The sequence below is a fragment of the Daktulosphaira vitifoliae genome, unplaced genomic scaffold (genome assembly GCF_025091365.1).
Source record: "Daktulosphaira vitifoliae isolate Bord-2020 unplaced genomic scaffold, ASM2509136v1 Scaffold_2, whole genome shotgun sequence".
NCBI lineage: Eukaryota > Metazoa > Arthropoda > Insecta > Hemiptera > Phylloxeridae > Daktulosphaira > Daktulosphaira vitifoliae.
In genome coordinates, this window is record NW_026099573.1 from 24,915,475 (window position 1) to 24,931,831 (window position 16,357).

The window sequence follows — 16,357 nt, forward strand, 5'->3', positions numbered from 1 at the left end:
TTTGATATCATATATATATATATATATATATATGAAATGCTCGTAAGCCTATACAGAATTACTACAAAATAATAATACACATAGATAGCATTTTTCTGCATCATGTTGTTTTTTTCGTTATAGACAATATCTTGTTCCATCCATACTAGCAATGAACAAACATTTTAACCTACAATCACGTGGGTTAATACCGGAACCTAACGTTTTGCTAGTTCAAAGCAATATCTTGTTTTATCCGATACTAGTCGTTGTAATGATTTCTACTGTATTATATATAAACAGTAGTAACATGATGGTGAAGAAATCCAATTGAAAAAAAATTATTTTCTGTCTATAGCTAAACTTATGGTACTAATTAAGCATGAATAATTCATAAAATATAGACAATTAAAATAATCTACTTATGTCATATTTGTACTGGGAAAAATGTACACGTTGCATATCAAACAAGATGTTTTCGTATTTAATGTATCAAAAAACTTTACATACAATGAAAATAAAGGCAACCGGTAGGATCCATTAAATTTGGTGAAAATAGTACATTAGCATAAATATATTTTTTAATGGAGAAGAAAATTAAAATTAAATTCCTTTATTTTTTCCCTAAGTACGCTTATGAGTCATAGGCTACGATTATTAAAATTGCCATCTGTGATAGACATCGCGCAGTAATGGAACAAAATTCGTATGAGTTCGATTACAATTTTGTTTTGTGGTCATCTGTATAGAAGAATTAGAATACATCATCATAACAAACATAATAAAATACACGATGCCCGGAAGATTGTTGTTTATACTTCTACTTAAACATAGAGAAATTCTTGATACTTTCGCGTGTTATAAAGGTAGGTACGTATGAATAATATAAATATATATGTATACTGTGTACGTCTAGTGAATTCCCCGAGGGTTCAATTACCCAGACAACATTAAGTAATGGGTGCAACCTATCTTTCCATTAAACGATTTTGGTGAATTGCTAATCAATATTATTGCATAAATTTAATATTAAATGTATAGTAGGTTTTCCCCTTAACCTACTTATATTTTATATATACTTATATGTTTTGAGCGGGAATCGGTTAACTGCAACCCTTAAATAACTACTCAATAGTAATTGTTAACTTTCAACAGATTAAATCATAACAAACTGAACATTTTTATACATATCAAAATGAACAAATATTTGTTCGGAATACAACCCATATAGTGAAAACTACATTAAAAAGACAATACTGTCATAATGAGCATGAACTTGTACATTAGTTTGACCAAAACAGGGAAGTTAACGGCAATGTGACCTACTTGAAAAAAAAACAAACAATTTTTATGCAATGGAAGGTAAATACATCATTACTTTGTTTTATCTCAATATAATAACTATTATTATATATAATTAATCAAAATTAATAACATCGATTTATATAATTATTAATCACGCATTTTATTTTGTAACGTACATAATATTTTTGTGATATTTTAGATTATTTATTTTCATTTAAACCTCTTAGATACTATATTTCGAACCAGTCTAACAGTCAAATCTCTTTCAAGTATCTTAGTTTAGTTGAAATTCTTCTAATTTTGCTTTTAGTAGGATTCATACAATTTAATGAAATTCCAATGAAAAACATCATAAGTCTTAATGAGAAATCAATTAACCACATTCTATTAGCTAAACGAAAATTCTATCACAGTCTTTGAATAGAATCATTTCTTTCCTTTGATAAACAGGCAATAAGAATGATAAAAATTGATTTCCAATCTAGAATAATACACTCATCTCGGTGAACAATACTAGTTGTTTGCAAAGCAACAAAAAGCAGAATATAATGTATCAGATGACACGGTGTGAAATGACGCAATGCGATCAACGTACGGAATCATTAAAATTCGTAATGCACAAGTGACACATATACGTATAATAATTTAATAATGGCAGCCGAATAATTGAATCTTGCGCTATACTTTTACCTATTATTAATATTACCTATGCTGTGTAGTGAGATAACAACACATTTATATCTAATTCTGTCGAAACTAAAATAAACTCATGGCCAAAAATCGCATCAAACTGTAAGATAGATTGAGGTAATTGAGTTTTTAAATACAATATTATAGAACAGGTAATTTTTTGGTAAAAACTTAAAAGTATCGGCGACAGAATTTACTTATAAAATAAGCATAAGCACTTAGGTTTGGCTTCCCTATGCTAAAGCAAGCGTTGATACTAGTCTAATGCAAGAAAGGTCAAATTGCCAATCAATCTTAAAACCGCGTCCTTGAGAGAAATTAATAATAAATTAAATTCGATGTTTCCGTTTAAATAATATTGTATCTAGTGAAGTTGTGGTAGACACTTCCCAGGTGTATATGTGTAAGACTTAGGTCGTTTGCACGATTTGTTGTTTCTGCAATTCGTCACGACTTTTTTTATCATTGCACAGAATTATACATTAGAAAATATGAAAAACAATACTGTAGTTATTTGAATTACTTGAAGTTTATAATGAATGTAAACGCAGCTTAAAAATTATCAACAGGTGTTCAAATTTTTCAGATCTACTAAAGACGACGAAGATAGAACGTGCAAATTAATATACAAAAAAAAACTTTAAAGATATTGAAAACGAAGGTCGAATTCAGAAATAAAGTAGAACTGGTAAAACTAAAATAAAATTTACTATTTACTATTTAAAATTATACAATTTTTCGACATGTGATCATACACATTGATTGAGGGTTTATAATTTAAAAAAAACGTATCAACCAAAATTGGGATTATTTGATTATTAGTCTATTTCAACCAATATATAAAATATTTTTTCATTTGAAAATGGAGTAACAATAATTATAAAGGAAGACATATTTATTTTCAAGAAGAAATACAATTTTTTCACCAGCTAAAATGGACAATGAAAATGCACCTTTGTCTCCCTACAAAGTAAGAAATTGGTAAATACTTTTTTTAATATTAGAATCTCGTGATGCAATAATGAAAAAAGAAATCCCGTTCAATTAACGAACAAGATGTGATAGATATTAATTATATTTTCCTTAGAATAGTGACGAGATAAATTTTAAGTGTAATTCACAAAAAACACTCAATTTTTTACAAATTTTTGAGAATAATTAAAAATAGCACCGGCTGACCTTATTCAAAAATATTACGTTAAACATGTTTAACAAGTAAAAAAAAGTACTTAACCGAAGAACTAAAAAAATGTATTGCATATGTTTTTATTCTATTCAGTGAATTTAAATATTTTCTTTAAAATCTATGTATCAAAAAATAGAATTCATGATAAATTCAATGGTAAAATTTTGATTTAATGGTATTTATAAAATTGAGAATTTGATCGTTAAAAATTATATGAACGAATACAATTAAACCTAAAAAGAAACTAAGTTGATACAGGTCAATATTATGTAATATTCATTACATATAATTAACTGTAATCAGTATATACTATTAACAAAATTAAAAATTGATGAATAGTCGAGAAATTTTATTGAGTATAATGACATTGACAAACAGCATAAGTAAAAAGAGTTGTTTGATTTGTAAAAATGAAAAGTTAAACAATCATTGTCAATAATATTATCTGCAATCGCTAGGGGACACAAGGTCAGCCGTTTAATGCAAACGAGTAAAATAACTTTTTTTGATCATATCATTAAGACAGATAACACTTTAAATTATAAGAATAGGTACTATTTTTAGCACAAATATTGTATGATAACATTGTGTTTTAATTACTATCTACGCTAAGACAAACTTATTTCATCTCTTCCTGATCTTTCTTTATTTGTTTTACCAAGAGACTCCCCTCTTGTAATTATTAAAAATTATAACAATGATAGTTACATAAAAAACCTTTAGAGAATAGAATGTTGACGCCTATGAGAGACGTAATATCTATTTGGATAATGCGTATCCATATGGAAATGAACATATTCCATTTACAATTTACTTTTACATGAACGTTAAAAAATTATGAGTCAAGTTAAAAATGTTAACACTTTTCAAATTAATTATTTAGTAAATGTTTTACTGGTACATACAACTGATTTGTGTTTGTTTTAAAAATTGTAGTAGAACATTAAATTTATTTTTAGTTACCTATTGAAATTAAAAATTTAATAAAAAAATAAGTAAATATTAACATAAAATTAATATCAACATTTCAAAGTATTTGTTGAACACATACAAAAAATACCAGTAAAACGAGAATACAGAGCGATCGATATTTTAACACTCATTTTTTATAAACTATTGAAATTTTAGTAAAAAAAAAAAAAATTGTTTAAAGAACTATAATATTTGGTTAAATTTTTCCCCTTCAAGGTTAAAAACCTTAACTCTTCAACAAATTTCTTCCGATAATTTTAATTTAGCAATCAATTTTTTTTATGTTAAAATTTGAATTTAAAATAGGAATTCATCATAATTTAAGTTTCTTAATATCAGAGGCAACAATAATCTGTTTTAATAGGCCGTAAATTGTTAATTATGATAGTTATCAATAGAAATTTTTCATATTGGTGACTGACATTGTACAATAATACATTTAGGTTGAATATAAGAGTAGGGTAACATAACCTGTGAGCGAACAATTATGAGTTTTTATATAAAAAAATTTTTAATCTGATTGTAACAAGTTGTTAGTATTTTTATAAAAAAGAAAATATTTAAATTAAGTCCTACTGCAATGTCACAATTTTGAATATTAACTATTCATTAACTAAAAAACACTTTTCAACATAATATACAACATTTTTGTGATAGTTAATTATACATATTTTTATAGTATTATTATAGAGAATTTTTCAGACAACTATCAATTATGAAATTTATCAGTGTAATATCAAAATATAAATCGATATTGAACTGTAAAACATGAAAAACTCTGAACTTTATATTCGTTGGCAAAGTCACCTATACGAATATTAATAGACAAGAGTTATTGAGGTTAAGATTTCTATATGTTAGACGATAAAATGCCTTAGTTAATAAAAACTAGTTAATGTGATAAAATCGAAAAACGAAGCATCTTTACTCTTGACAATGAAATATCACTAGAAAATTGATCCTCATATTACAAAACTTTAAAATGGATCTACTGTAACAGATATACAAAAAATTATTTAATTATATAGTATTGTATTTTTTTAAATTAAATAATTTTTCTCTTTACAATAATTTAAAATTTCAAGTTTCGGAGAATTTAAGCGTTTTACTCAAAATTGATCATTTTGTACACTATTTATAGCATATAAAAAAAAGTTTGACAGATATCATTTAGTTTTTTTAATATAGTTGGTTAAAAAATAAACCAAATTTAATTAAAAGATACATTTTGTTAGATTGCGTATATAAAAACTCAATTTTAATTTTAATTTATATATATATTTATTTATTAATTATAGATGAAACTGGTATAGCAATATACAATAATGTACCATATTAAGTTAATTAGATAAATTCGTACATGATGGAGACAACGACTAAAAGGCTGGCTTTACATAGATCTCTTTAATAATGAAAATGACAAAAGACCCTTTACGGTGGAGACCCAGTATAGTTGACACAAGTATAAATGATTTAAGACAGTAATTGACATCATTTTTGTAAATAACCCTTCGATGAGAATCTGTTGGTTAAGTTGAGTTTTAGTTCACTATAATTTGTAAATTTTCCCAACCAAAACATGAAGGTAAATATAATACAATATATTTAATTAATTAATATCCATTTAACACTCTTAACGCAGTGCTTCCTTTTTAACATATATTCCATATGATCTTCATAGCACCTGAATTTTCTAACAACAACTTATTTAATACATTTTTAAAAGCATCAGAATTAAAAATAGGGTCAAAATTGAAAATAAGTGAATTTTTACAGAAATTTTGCGATTTTTGCCTTAAGAATCAAATAAATCATAGAAAACATAATAATATTACACCCCAATTTTCTTAAATTTATTAATTTATGCGCACATAAAACAAGAACAAGATAATACATAAAAAAATGTTTTAAAAAATTATAAATTAAAAACTTAACTTCCAAGCTGATACCCCTATTCTCATAATTATGCAACTCGTGACTAAGATGGAAGGTCTCCTGAAATAGCAATTAAAAGCAGTGAGAATATTTTCAGGAACCTAATTCATATACAAATTATAATATTTCGTAAATTATTTAATTAAGGTAATATACCCATGCTATTAATACTAAATACATACATAGCATCTACGTCACTAGTCTAAAATAATGTTATAATGAGTATTAAAATGGTTATTAATATTTTATTGCACAATAATTAACGGGAAAGAAAAATATTAACTACTTTTGTTGATACGTTCTGAAATAAGCGCTCAATGAAATGGGCAATGTATTTAACATTAACCCAACCAAACGTCGTTAAAAACTCGCATTGGACCATGTATCCTACAACCAATCTTGACCTTCTTTGGTATCAGTATACGTGCTAGGATATTCTTTATTAATTGGATAACTAGACGTATATGTCAAGAAAATTAAGTCTTATCAAACTAGACCACTAATAAATATAAATGAACGAAAATCGATTTTTAGTAAACCATCGCTTTAATATTAAAGTCGCACGTGTGCAAAATAAAATGTGACAAAAAACGTATTTTTCCATCAGAAATTACAAAATTTTAACTTTCAATTTTTCACAAATGGGAGGTTTTTCTAAATGAGCTTTGAACACTACCAATATCAGCGAAAGAAAATAAGATACATTAGATATATTTTGAACACTTACCAATTATTGTTGCTGACTGATTTATTTACATTTTGTTATCATCGCGACAAACATGTTTTCAAAGCAATATTTATTGTTGTCGTACCAAGAACTTAATAATTATTACAATACAACAATTATTTGTCGGTGTTTACAATGAGAGCAGCCTCAAAGGAATTTCACGTCACATACACAAAGTTATCATCAGACAAGAGACGGACAGTCGCATTACCGTCAATCGACCAAATTACTAGACTATCACTTTCAAGGGCAAACCGTTTTCAACAAAACTGCACATGTTATACAACACATTTTTTTATGATACCAACAAATTCTTATCATTCACAAGTAGAAAGTCTTGTCGTTACAGAGCCGTTGTATACTTACAATTTATTTTTCAAGTAAAATTAAAGTTTTATAAATCATCAAGAGACTTCAAAGATAATGATTATCCATTAACAGATATTTCATTCTAATAGCTAGTAGCTATGCTGTATAGGTAAACTGACTTATCCGTTATAAGGTTTTTATCAAAAAAATTTCCAAATACTCAATAAATAATTAACAACTCAACACAGATAAATATAAAATTTAGGTATATTCAATAGTGTAGACATCGTAGACTAATACTCCATAATATTACTCATGGTCCTAATAGTTTAACTAATTGATGAAAGTAGATGATAATAAGCCGTACGGCGCATAATTCTATTGATAAACAAAACGTTTATATTGTTTTTAAAAACCAGTGCTGTCTATAAGTATAATTTATAATTTTTTCTTGTTATTATAAAAAATAGTGTTAATCAATTAAATATTTTTGTTTCGCAATTAGTCAACTTACAAAAAAATTTCATAAAATTGAATTCACTCTATGGTTTATAGCCTTAATCTACAGACATAAATATTTGAAATAATACTTTGAGGGTTTCTAATACAGTTGAACTATTTCACAATATGTGATTTCATCATAGGCGCATTTAGTGGTAGCTAGTGAAAGCTTAGTCCCTACATAAATTTATAAAATTTAATGTTGTTTTAGAAACTATTTTATTATGGTTAGTAAACTAACATTACCATTTATAATAAATATAAGTACCTAAATTAATTAATAGTAAAAAAATATTTAATGATTCTATAAAACTCTAAAATACGTTAATGGAAAAGTGTTTCCTAGAGTCTGTTAATTATATGATAAAAATTAGTAATTTATTATCTCTTATTTTTTATTAGAAAATTATAACTTTGCATACCAAACCATAACACTTATGCTGTAATTTTATAATCTTTTAAAGTAAAAATAAAAATAAAAGAGTTACATTATTTGATTATTAAACTACATATTAGTAAAATTATACGACTTAAATTCAATCATTAATTATATATTTTCCATGAAAGAGCCACAAATCATCGAAATAACTAGAATGAATAATTACTTTATAGATAAAAAGAAATATACATAGTCTCATTAAATAAATTAGATTACACAAGTTAAATAAGATTCATCACATTCATATCATATCAATTTCAATTATTTTCACAACATAACATCAACATTGTGTTGGAGTTTAATGTAATAACAATTAGTATTGAGTAAAATTAGTTATGTAATTTTTAAAATAAATGTGATATTTTTTAAACAAATTGGTTATTTGCATATAAATCTAAATTTAGAAACTCTTCCATGTGATGTTTTTTTAAAAGATCAGTGATTTTCAATAACTTTGATTTAATTATCTTTCTGTAGTAGTAAATTATTTTAACACCATTAAAATAAACAGAAGTTCGGAAGCGTATTTAATAAGTGTATTTTATATGTATAATTTATAATGATATTTTATTTTATTTTTAAGGTCTTTCTAATAACTAAATCTAATCCGCTAAAATTTTTGGAATATGAAAATATTTTAAATATATTATTAAAGCAGTAAAATCTTAAGCAGTGATATAAAAACATAAACCATAGTAACACTTATATCATAGTTTTCAAAAAAAAAAAAAAAACAAGCTTTCAACGTGGAATATCTATTAGAAGATTAATACAATGTAAAAAAACGGTAGCACAGTGAGGTTGCGGCATAGTGGAGACATTGCATAGTAGGGTCCAGTATAGATTTAATCTGACAGTGATTAAAATCACTATCATAAGAAACGCTTCGATGCAAATCTGTAGATAGTGTTTAATTTTAAAAAATTGATGGATAATTGCAAAAGCAACATCAACTTCTATTAAAATAAAATACAAAACCCATAATTATCATACAAAAATAGTATATTTTTCAATATGGTAGCCATTTGCGTATAGAAGATAGATCGTCGGGACAAATTTTTTTTTTTCATTTTGTAGTACATAAAATAAGCTTTAATTTTATATATGTTTAAAGGACGCAGTATTTCCGGAACATTTTCAAAAATTAAGTTGAAAAAGTTATTTTTTGTAAAAAAGTTACTATTTTAAATCCTCCCAGTGAGCAGAATAAGTGTTAGATTTTCAAAAAAAATTATATCAAATGAAAGGGAAATATCTAAGGTTTCAATACAAAAAAATATTATTTTTATTTGTTCATTTTTGAAAAAGTTATGGCAGTTTTAAGTACAAAAAACATCCCGATAAAATGTAATTTTTATCGCAAACATTACATTTTTTTTTAAATTTTCGACAGCCATTTGCACATAGAAGATAAGATGTCGGGACAAATTTTTTTTTTTCATTTGATAGTATATAACATAACCTTTGATTTGATATATGTTTAAAGGACGCAGTATTTCCGGAACATTTTCAAAAGTTCAGTTGAAAAAGATCTATGTTTTTTACAATATTTTAAGTTTTGAACGCCCCCTATATAAGGGGAAATTGTCCAATTTTAATAAAAAGTATGTCAAATGAAAGATGTACTTATAATGTATTTAGAAAAAAAAAATTTGTGCTGATATATACATTTTTCAAAAAGTTATAGCATTTTTAAGTTGAAAATTTAAAATCGAAAATCGAAAATTTTAACACAAAAATAGTGTTTTTTTAACTACGGCAGCCGTTTAAATGTAGAAAAAAAAGTGTCGGGACAAATTTTTTTTTTTCATTTTGTAGTACATAAAATAAGCTTTAATTTGATATATGTTTAAAGGACGCAGTCTTTCCGGAACATTTTCAAAAATTAAGTTGAAAAAATTAATTTTTGTAAAAAAGTTGCCATTTTAAATCCCCCCCAATGAGCAGGTTAAGTGATAGATTTTCAAAAAAATGATATCAAATGAAAGGTAAATATCTAAGGTTTTAGTATAAAAAAAAATTATGTTGATTTGTTGATTTTTCAAAAAGTTATGGAAGTTTTAAGAAAAAAAAGTGAAAAAATTTCGAAAATTAGCGATTTTTAAATTTGTAATTTTTTTGGATATTTCCCCCATTTGCGGGGAACGAGGGAATTTTTTTCAATTTTTAAGGGTAATGTCTTCAACTAGATACGATTTGTGATCTTTTGATGTATTTTTGAAAGAAATCGGTCCAGTGAGAGCTGAGAAAAAGTGGCAACAGACATAAAAAAAAAAAAAACACATCATAGTAAAATTAATACCTTCTCCGCTTCGCATCGAAGCTAAAATGTTAATATATATTTCGTTTTTTTTAATATGTAAAATCTACGTTCAAATGATAACTATTACTTTTTGAAACATTTAATAGTTATTGCATCAACGAAATAAATAAACTCCATTTCTTTTCATCATGATTGTTAATTTATCACAATAGAAATCATCCATCATATTTTCTTATATACAAAGAAATATTCATTTTTTTAAACATTAAATAATTTTTATACACATAGATAACCATCTCGCAGTTTTAAATAATAGTAATTCAATTAGCTTAAGATTCTATTCATTAAAATTACATTAAATGCAATCGCATAGCATACCATATTAATTATATTAGTATAAATTCGGTATAAAAAATTGCTAACAGCTCAGTAGAACACTTGAAGTCAATTTTTATAATTTTTGAGTTTTCTAGATGATATAGTTGTTTAATTAAAACAGTATTGTTTTAATAAAATTTTCTTATTATAAAAAATAAGATTTTACATAATTTTTTACAAAACCTCATTTTGGTCAAATGTGTAGATTCAAGGTAAAACAAAATTTAATTCAATGAATTACCTAGGTAAACAAAGGGTATGAAAGAGACCTTCCTAACATGAAATGTTTTCTTTAATTCAATTTTGAAATTGTTTTAGAATGTTTGGATTTTTTATATCTATACAAAATTAAAGCCTATGAAATGTACTATTATATTAAAAAAAAGTCTCTACAAAATTTTTTAAAGGAAAAATCAGCCAAAAAGTCCAAAAATACATCATTTTTGTTAAAAAGATGAGGATTAGAAATATTGGAACAATAAACTTTTAGCTTAATGTGCGTTATATAATAGATCCGATATAATCCACTAACATTTATAAATATATTCGACAACATTTTTTAAAATTGCATAGCGCTATGTAAAAAACATTAATTGTACAAAGGTCAAAATATTATTTATGTATAATTAAAAATCTTAATTGGTTAAACGTATTGTTGAAAATGTTCCGAAGTAAATAGACATTTATAACTGTTGAATATATTTAATTTATTATGCTTTCACTATTGTGAATAAGAAGAATTTCGATCATAATTTTAATTCCGATGCTTATAGAGATGACTAAAAAAGATTGCTGTTAGAAAATTCAGGTGACATGACAAAAATATGTTTGTATAGTCGAAAGGATGTAAAAAATCACAGCGGTAAGAATATTAAATGGGTTTGTTGTACTTCGTATTCTAGTAAGAGAGTAACTGATTGTATAGCAGAAGAGTATAGGCTAAACGATAACAAAAATTTCTAATAAATATTGTATGATAAAACAATTAATATAGCAAGCCTATAATATTTTAGTGAAATTTTAAAACGTTGCAATTGAAAATTACAAAAACACAAATAATTGTGGAATTTAAGAGATTCGAATGTTTTTATGATTATGATGTTTATCACTGTCAAATAGTGTGCTGGTTTTTTTTAATCTACTTTTCACAATTTTGAAAAAAAAAAAACTAAATTGTATCCTAAAAATTTAAAAAATCTATTAAATGTATGATACGATACTTTTTATTAATTTTTTTTTACCACCAGGAAAAGAACTCGACGAAGGCTAAATCGATTTACAAACGTCGCGCCCGCCTAATGCAATACTTTTCGATAGACGGTATTGGTATGATGATAGTAGGGATGGTATAATTAATATAAAAATAAATTGTCCATCTAAAATTTTGGTTAAAAAGAAAAAATATATATATTTATATTGGTGATGAAAACAGAATGTGTCAGGAGGGGAACGACTATGTTTACTGACCTTGTGTGATGAGCCTTGATAAGTTAGAGCAAAAATTACTCTTAAGCCGGTTTTACGCTACGCATTTTCGACGTTGCGTCGGAAACGCTGGCGACACTGGTCTAAATTGACACAGTCTATTTCTCCTCTAAGCGTTTACAACACACTGCAATAAAGACGCGCAGTGACGGCCGACGATTTCAAACGCTCAGGTTTATAAATTTTTAGCGTCTGGACGCCAAAATGGAACAACTGGTTTTCAAATAGACCATTCACACCGTTTTTGACAGCGTCTTCACCGCGCGTCCAGTATCATTTATGTTTTATCATTTTTTGATCTTCTAGGTATTATTTTTGAAAATTAAAAAAATTATTTAGTATGTTTAATACCGAAGCATTAATAATTTCTGTTCAAAATAAGAAGACTATTTGAAATCTAATTAAGTTTCTAATTATTCTTTATATTTACTTTGAAAACATTGCTGTCACGAAGGGATCATACACTACTTACTGCATAAGACTTCGAAGGGCAGGGTAGGCTGAGGTATTATTGTTAGGGTAAAATTAATGGAACGAAGAATTTTAATGACAATTGAAATTTAAAAATTGAGATTTTTTGGTGAAACATTTGTTTGAAGGGTTGAAACATATTTCTTGTAATTTACACAACTAGCACTGTGAAATCAAAGGTGACCTATTTCCTGTGATTTATTCACAGGTATTAAATTTTATTATATTGTAATCGCCAGGATCGAATTAGAAGGCCGCATCATAACTGTTTTGAAATTAAAAGTGAAAATATTTTTTTTTTGCTCATCAATTTAATTTTTGCCCTACAAAATATTTTGTCATATATCCATCAATGAAATTATTATGAACATATTTATGTCATTTTTCATTGTCCAATATGAATAAAACTGTATTTTTTAAAACAATCATTAATCAGATCAAAAACAAATAAAAAATAACAATTAAATTGTTAAATCGTACTTCTTAGCGCAATCTTAGCCAACCGTCTGATTTTCGTGATGTGCTGTAGCACAATAGACAAGTATGTCCTAGAAAATCGCCTATATAGTCAAAGTATACTCAACATAAGTAATAAATATGGAATAATTTATTTAATTTTCACTCTATTTAGAAATTTTTCAATCCTCTTTCCTATAAATTCTCAAATTCAAACTATCGTTCCGATCAATAATGAATAATTTAACTCTTTTCAGTCATTATTCGTAAATAATTCTATATCCCGCACTACTACTTCCAGATTTTATAATAGACAACCAACTTCTTATAAGCAATCTACATCTTGGGTATGAGACTCTCTCTATCTTCACTTAATTATAGTCAAAGTCCTTATCCTAAACAACATGTTTCAACTTGCTTTACTTCGACCAATTTGCTTTTCAAAACAACTCCCTGTGTCTCCTAGNGTATGAGACTCTCTCTATCTTCACTTAATTATAGTCAAAGTCCTTATCCTAAACAACATGTTTCAACTTGCTTTACTTCGACCCAATTTGCTTTTCAAAACAACTCCCTGTGTCTCCTAGGTCCCCAGCAGATTTATCCAACTTTCAAAGAGCTAAAATTGATTCGAATAATCAATTTTCATTTTCTCCGGTTTCCAGATGGCCCACAAATAACGTTTATATCTTTTCACTTTTGGTTATTTTCCTAGTTTGATGGTTTTTATATTAAGTGAACACCACACAAACTGCATCTATATTATCCAAAATTAAGTCCATTTTTTTAATTCGTACACTTAAAAAACAAATAGGATCACTAACCACAAGTCAAATAAAAAAGAAGTTGGAAACGTGGTCTACAATATTTTACTATTGTTACCCGCGCGTCGAAACGCAGCGTTTTAACTAGTGATAGGAATTATCGAATAGTAACTATCGAACTATTTGATATTGTCCACTATTCGGACTATTCGATAATCATTAAAAAATTACTCGAATAGTAAAAATATTCGATAGGTATACAATATATTCGAATAGTTTATACTAAAAATAAACTATTCGGTTGAATAAAAACAATTCGAATAGTTATTCGATAGTTTAAAATATTCGAAAATTCCCATTACTAATTATAACCTCATAATGTGCAAGCAAAGTAGCGTAGTGTCTAAAGCACTCGTTCAAAAACGCCTAGTGTAAAATCAGCTTTATGGACTATAAATTATCATAGTTTTTTAAATTGTAATACTTCTTAAATTAATTTTCAAGTAATAATTATATTATATTATATTAATAATTTTATCATAGAACATATTTAAATTTTCAACTAGACATGTAAAACTAAAAAATTGTAAAGCAGAATAAAGATATTTTTTTTTATTATTATTATACAATGCACAGTTATAAAACTCATGTTTTTTTTTATTAAAAAAAATTATTACATAAAAATTTCTTTGATAAAAATGTTGTGTGCTTAAGTATATTGACCTTTAAAGTGATTATTTAACAAAATGAACTTTAATATTATTGATTAACTTCTTATTTTTACAATGTCAATAATCAAAAAAATCTGTCGTGTCATTTAATGAATTAGCTTAGTTGTACAAAAAATAGATATGATACGTTATAAAGTAGTCTAGGCGTAGTCATACTCAAAAAGTTAGTATGTTGCACGGACTGCATCACAAATGTGTTATGTTTGACTAAAATAAACTGAACATTGTTTATTATAATATATATATATTAGGGTGACCCTTATTTTAAAAATTTTGAAAATTCTTCGGGCTCACCTATCAAATTTGTGTGTATACATATAGTAAGTGGCTACAAAAAATTTCAGGCCGATCAGATAAGTTAACCCGTGCCGACTTGGGGTTGAAAATTGGCCATAAAGGGTAGTTTTTAGCAATTACCTCGTAAATTAGCGTTCTAACAAAAAAAAATATAAAAAATAAATTGTAAATCTAATTGTTTTGTATAAATTAATTAATTAATTAACAGTTTTTTTCTAAATCCATTAGTTTTACAGAAAAATAACAAAATACGTAATATTTCGTAAAATTTTCGAAATTGGTATATTTACGAATATTTCATCATATCTGACGAACCATAAGTGACGCGACCTAATATTTCATACAAAATTTGTTTAAAATTAAATTTTACAAAATAAAAGTAATGAGTAAAAATTTCATTGAACCGATAGTTTTATTGCTATAGTTGAGATAGCTCCATCATATTACGATTTTTACTAAATATATGAGTTTTATTTCTAGATTCTGTTAGTTATAATTTTATCAAACGAAATAATTATATGTATTTGATTTAAATTGTTTATTCAATTATAAATTGATGTAATTGATTGGCGTTTCAATAACGGTTGGAAACAAATAGACCAAACACGCTTTAGTACTTATAAGAGCGATATAGAAGTCAAACAAATATTGCATAGTGTAGCAAATGATGTTATAACATTTTGTATAAAAACTTTAAATGAAAATCAACCGAGAGACGATTATAAACTTGTAATTATTTTTTTGGGTGGTATACCACCTAGAGGTATTCACTTTCTACGTCCAGGAGTTTATCATCATGCTAGGTGGATGTGTAAGGGAATTTATTGTTTAAAAATGTTATTATTTCACGAACAATTTACGAAAACAAGAGCAGAAATTGTATCATTAAAAACAGTGCGTTGTTTTGGTTTTGATGTCTAGATGCAATTAAAGCACCTTATAATGACATTCTTTTTTTAAGAAGATTTGAAAATTATAAAATTGATGACCCGAAAGTGGCTGAATTGGTAATAAAAAAATCTATTAATCATTTATGGTATCTAGGGGAAGAAACAACTGGTTTATCATTGTTTAATGATTGTGTTAATAATAATACTAAAAAACAAATGGCTAAAATAATTCTAGTTAATGTCCCTCAAGAAGAAGATGAATATTACAGTGATCAACCAAAAAAGTATATTTTAAAAGTTGAGGACGTTTCAACCTTTTTAAAGAAAAATTTACGAGTCAAATTATTGACGAATAATTCAAAAAACTTTTTTCAAAGATTCCGACTAAACATGGATTTTTTGAGACAAAATACAAAAAATTGGCCTAACATTGAAAGTTCCGTAGAAGTCAAAAATATTTTAAAATATTTAAGTGTTGTAAATGATGCAGCTGAACGAGGGGTAAAGTTAATGGAAGAATTTAAAAATTCTCTAAAAATGAAAATAAAACGCAGTATGTATTGAAAGTATGTTCTTACA

The 16,357-nt window shown here is 26.1% G+C and overlaps 1 protein-coding gene across 3 annotated transcripts in view; it reads right to left on the bottom strand.

The window, feature by feature from the left end:
* Positions 1–16,357, bottom strand: part of LOC126897670 (trehalase) — a 54,870-nt gene that overhangs the window by 16,652 nt on the left and 21,861 nt on the right. The window contains exon 1 of one of the 3 annotated variants that reach the window (XM_050671440.1): positions 6,795–6,991. The exons of the other annotated variants lie outside the window; for them this stretch is intronic. The gene's annotated coding sequence lies outside the window, so the exon portion shown is untranslated. Of the gene's footprint in view, positions 1–6,794; positions 6,992–16,357 lie in introns of those variants that run through there. 3 annotated transcript variants of the gene reach the window in all.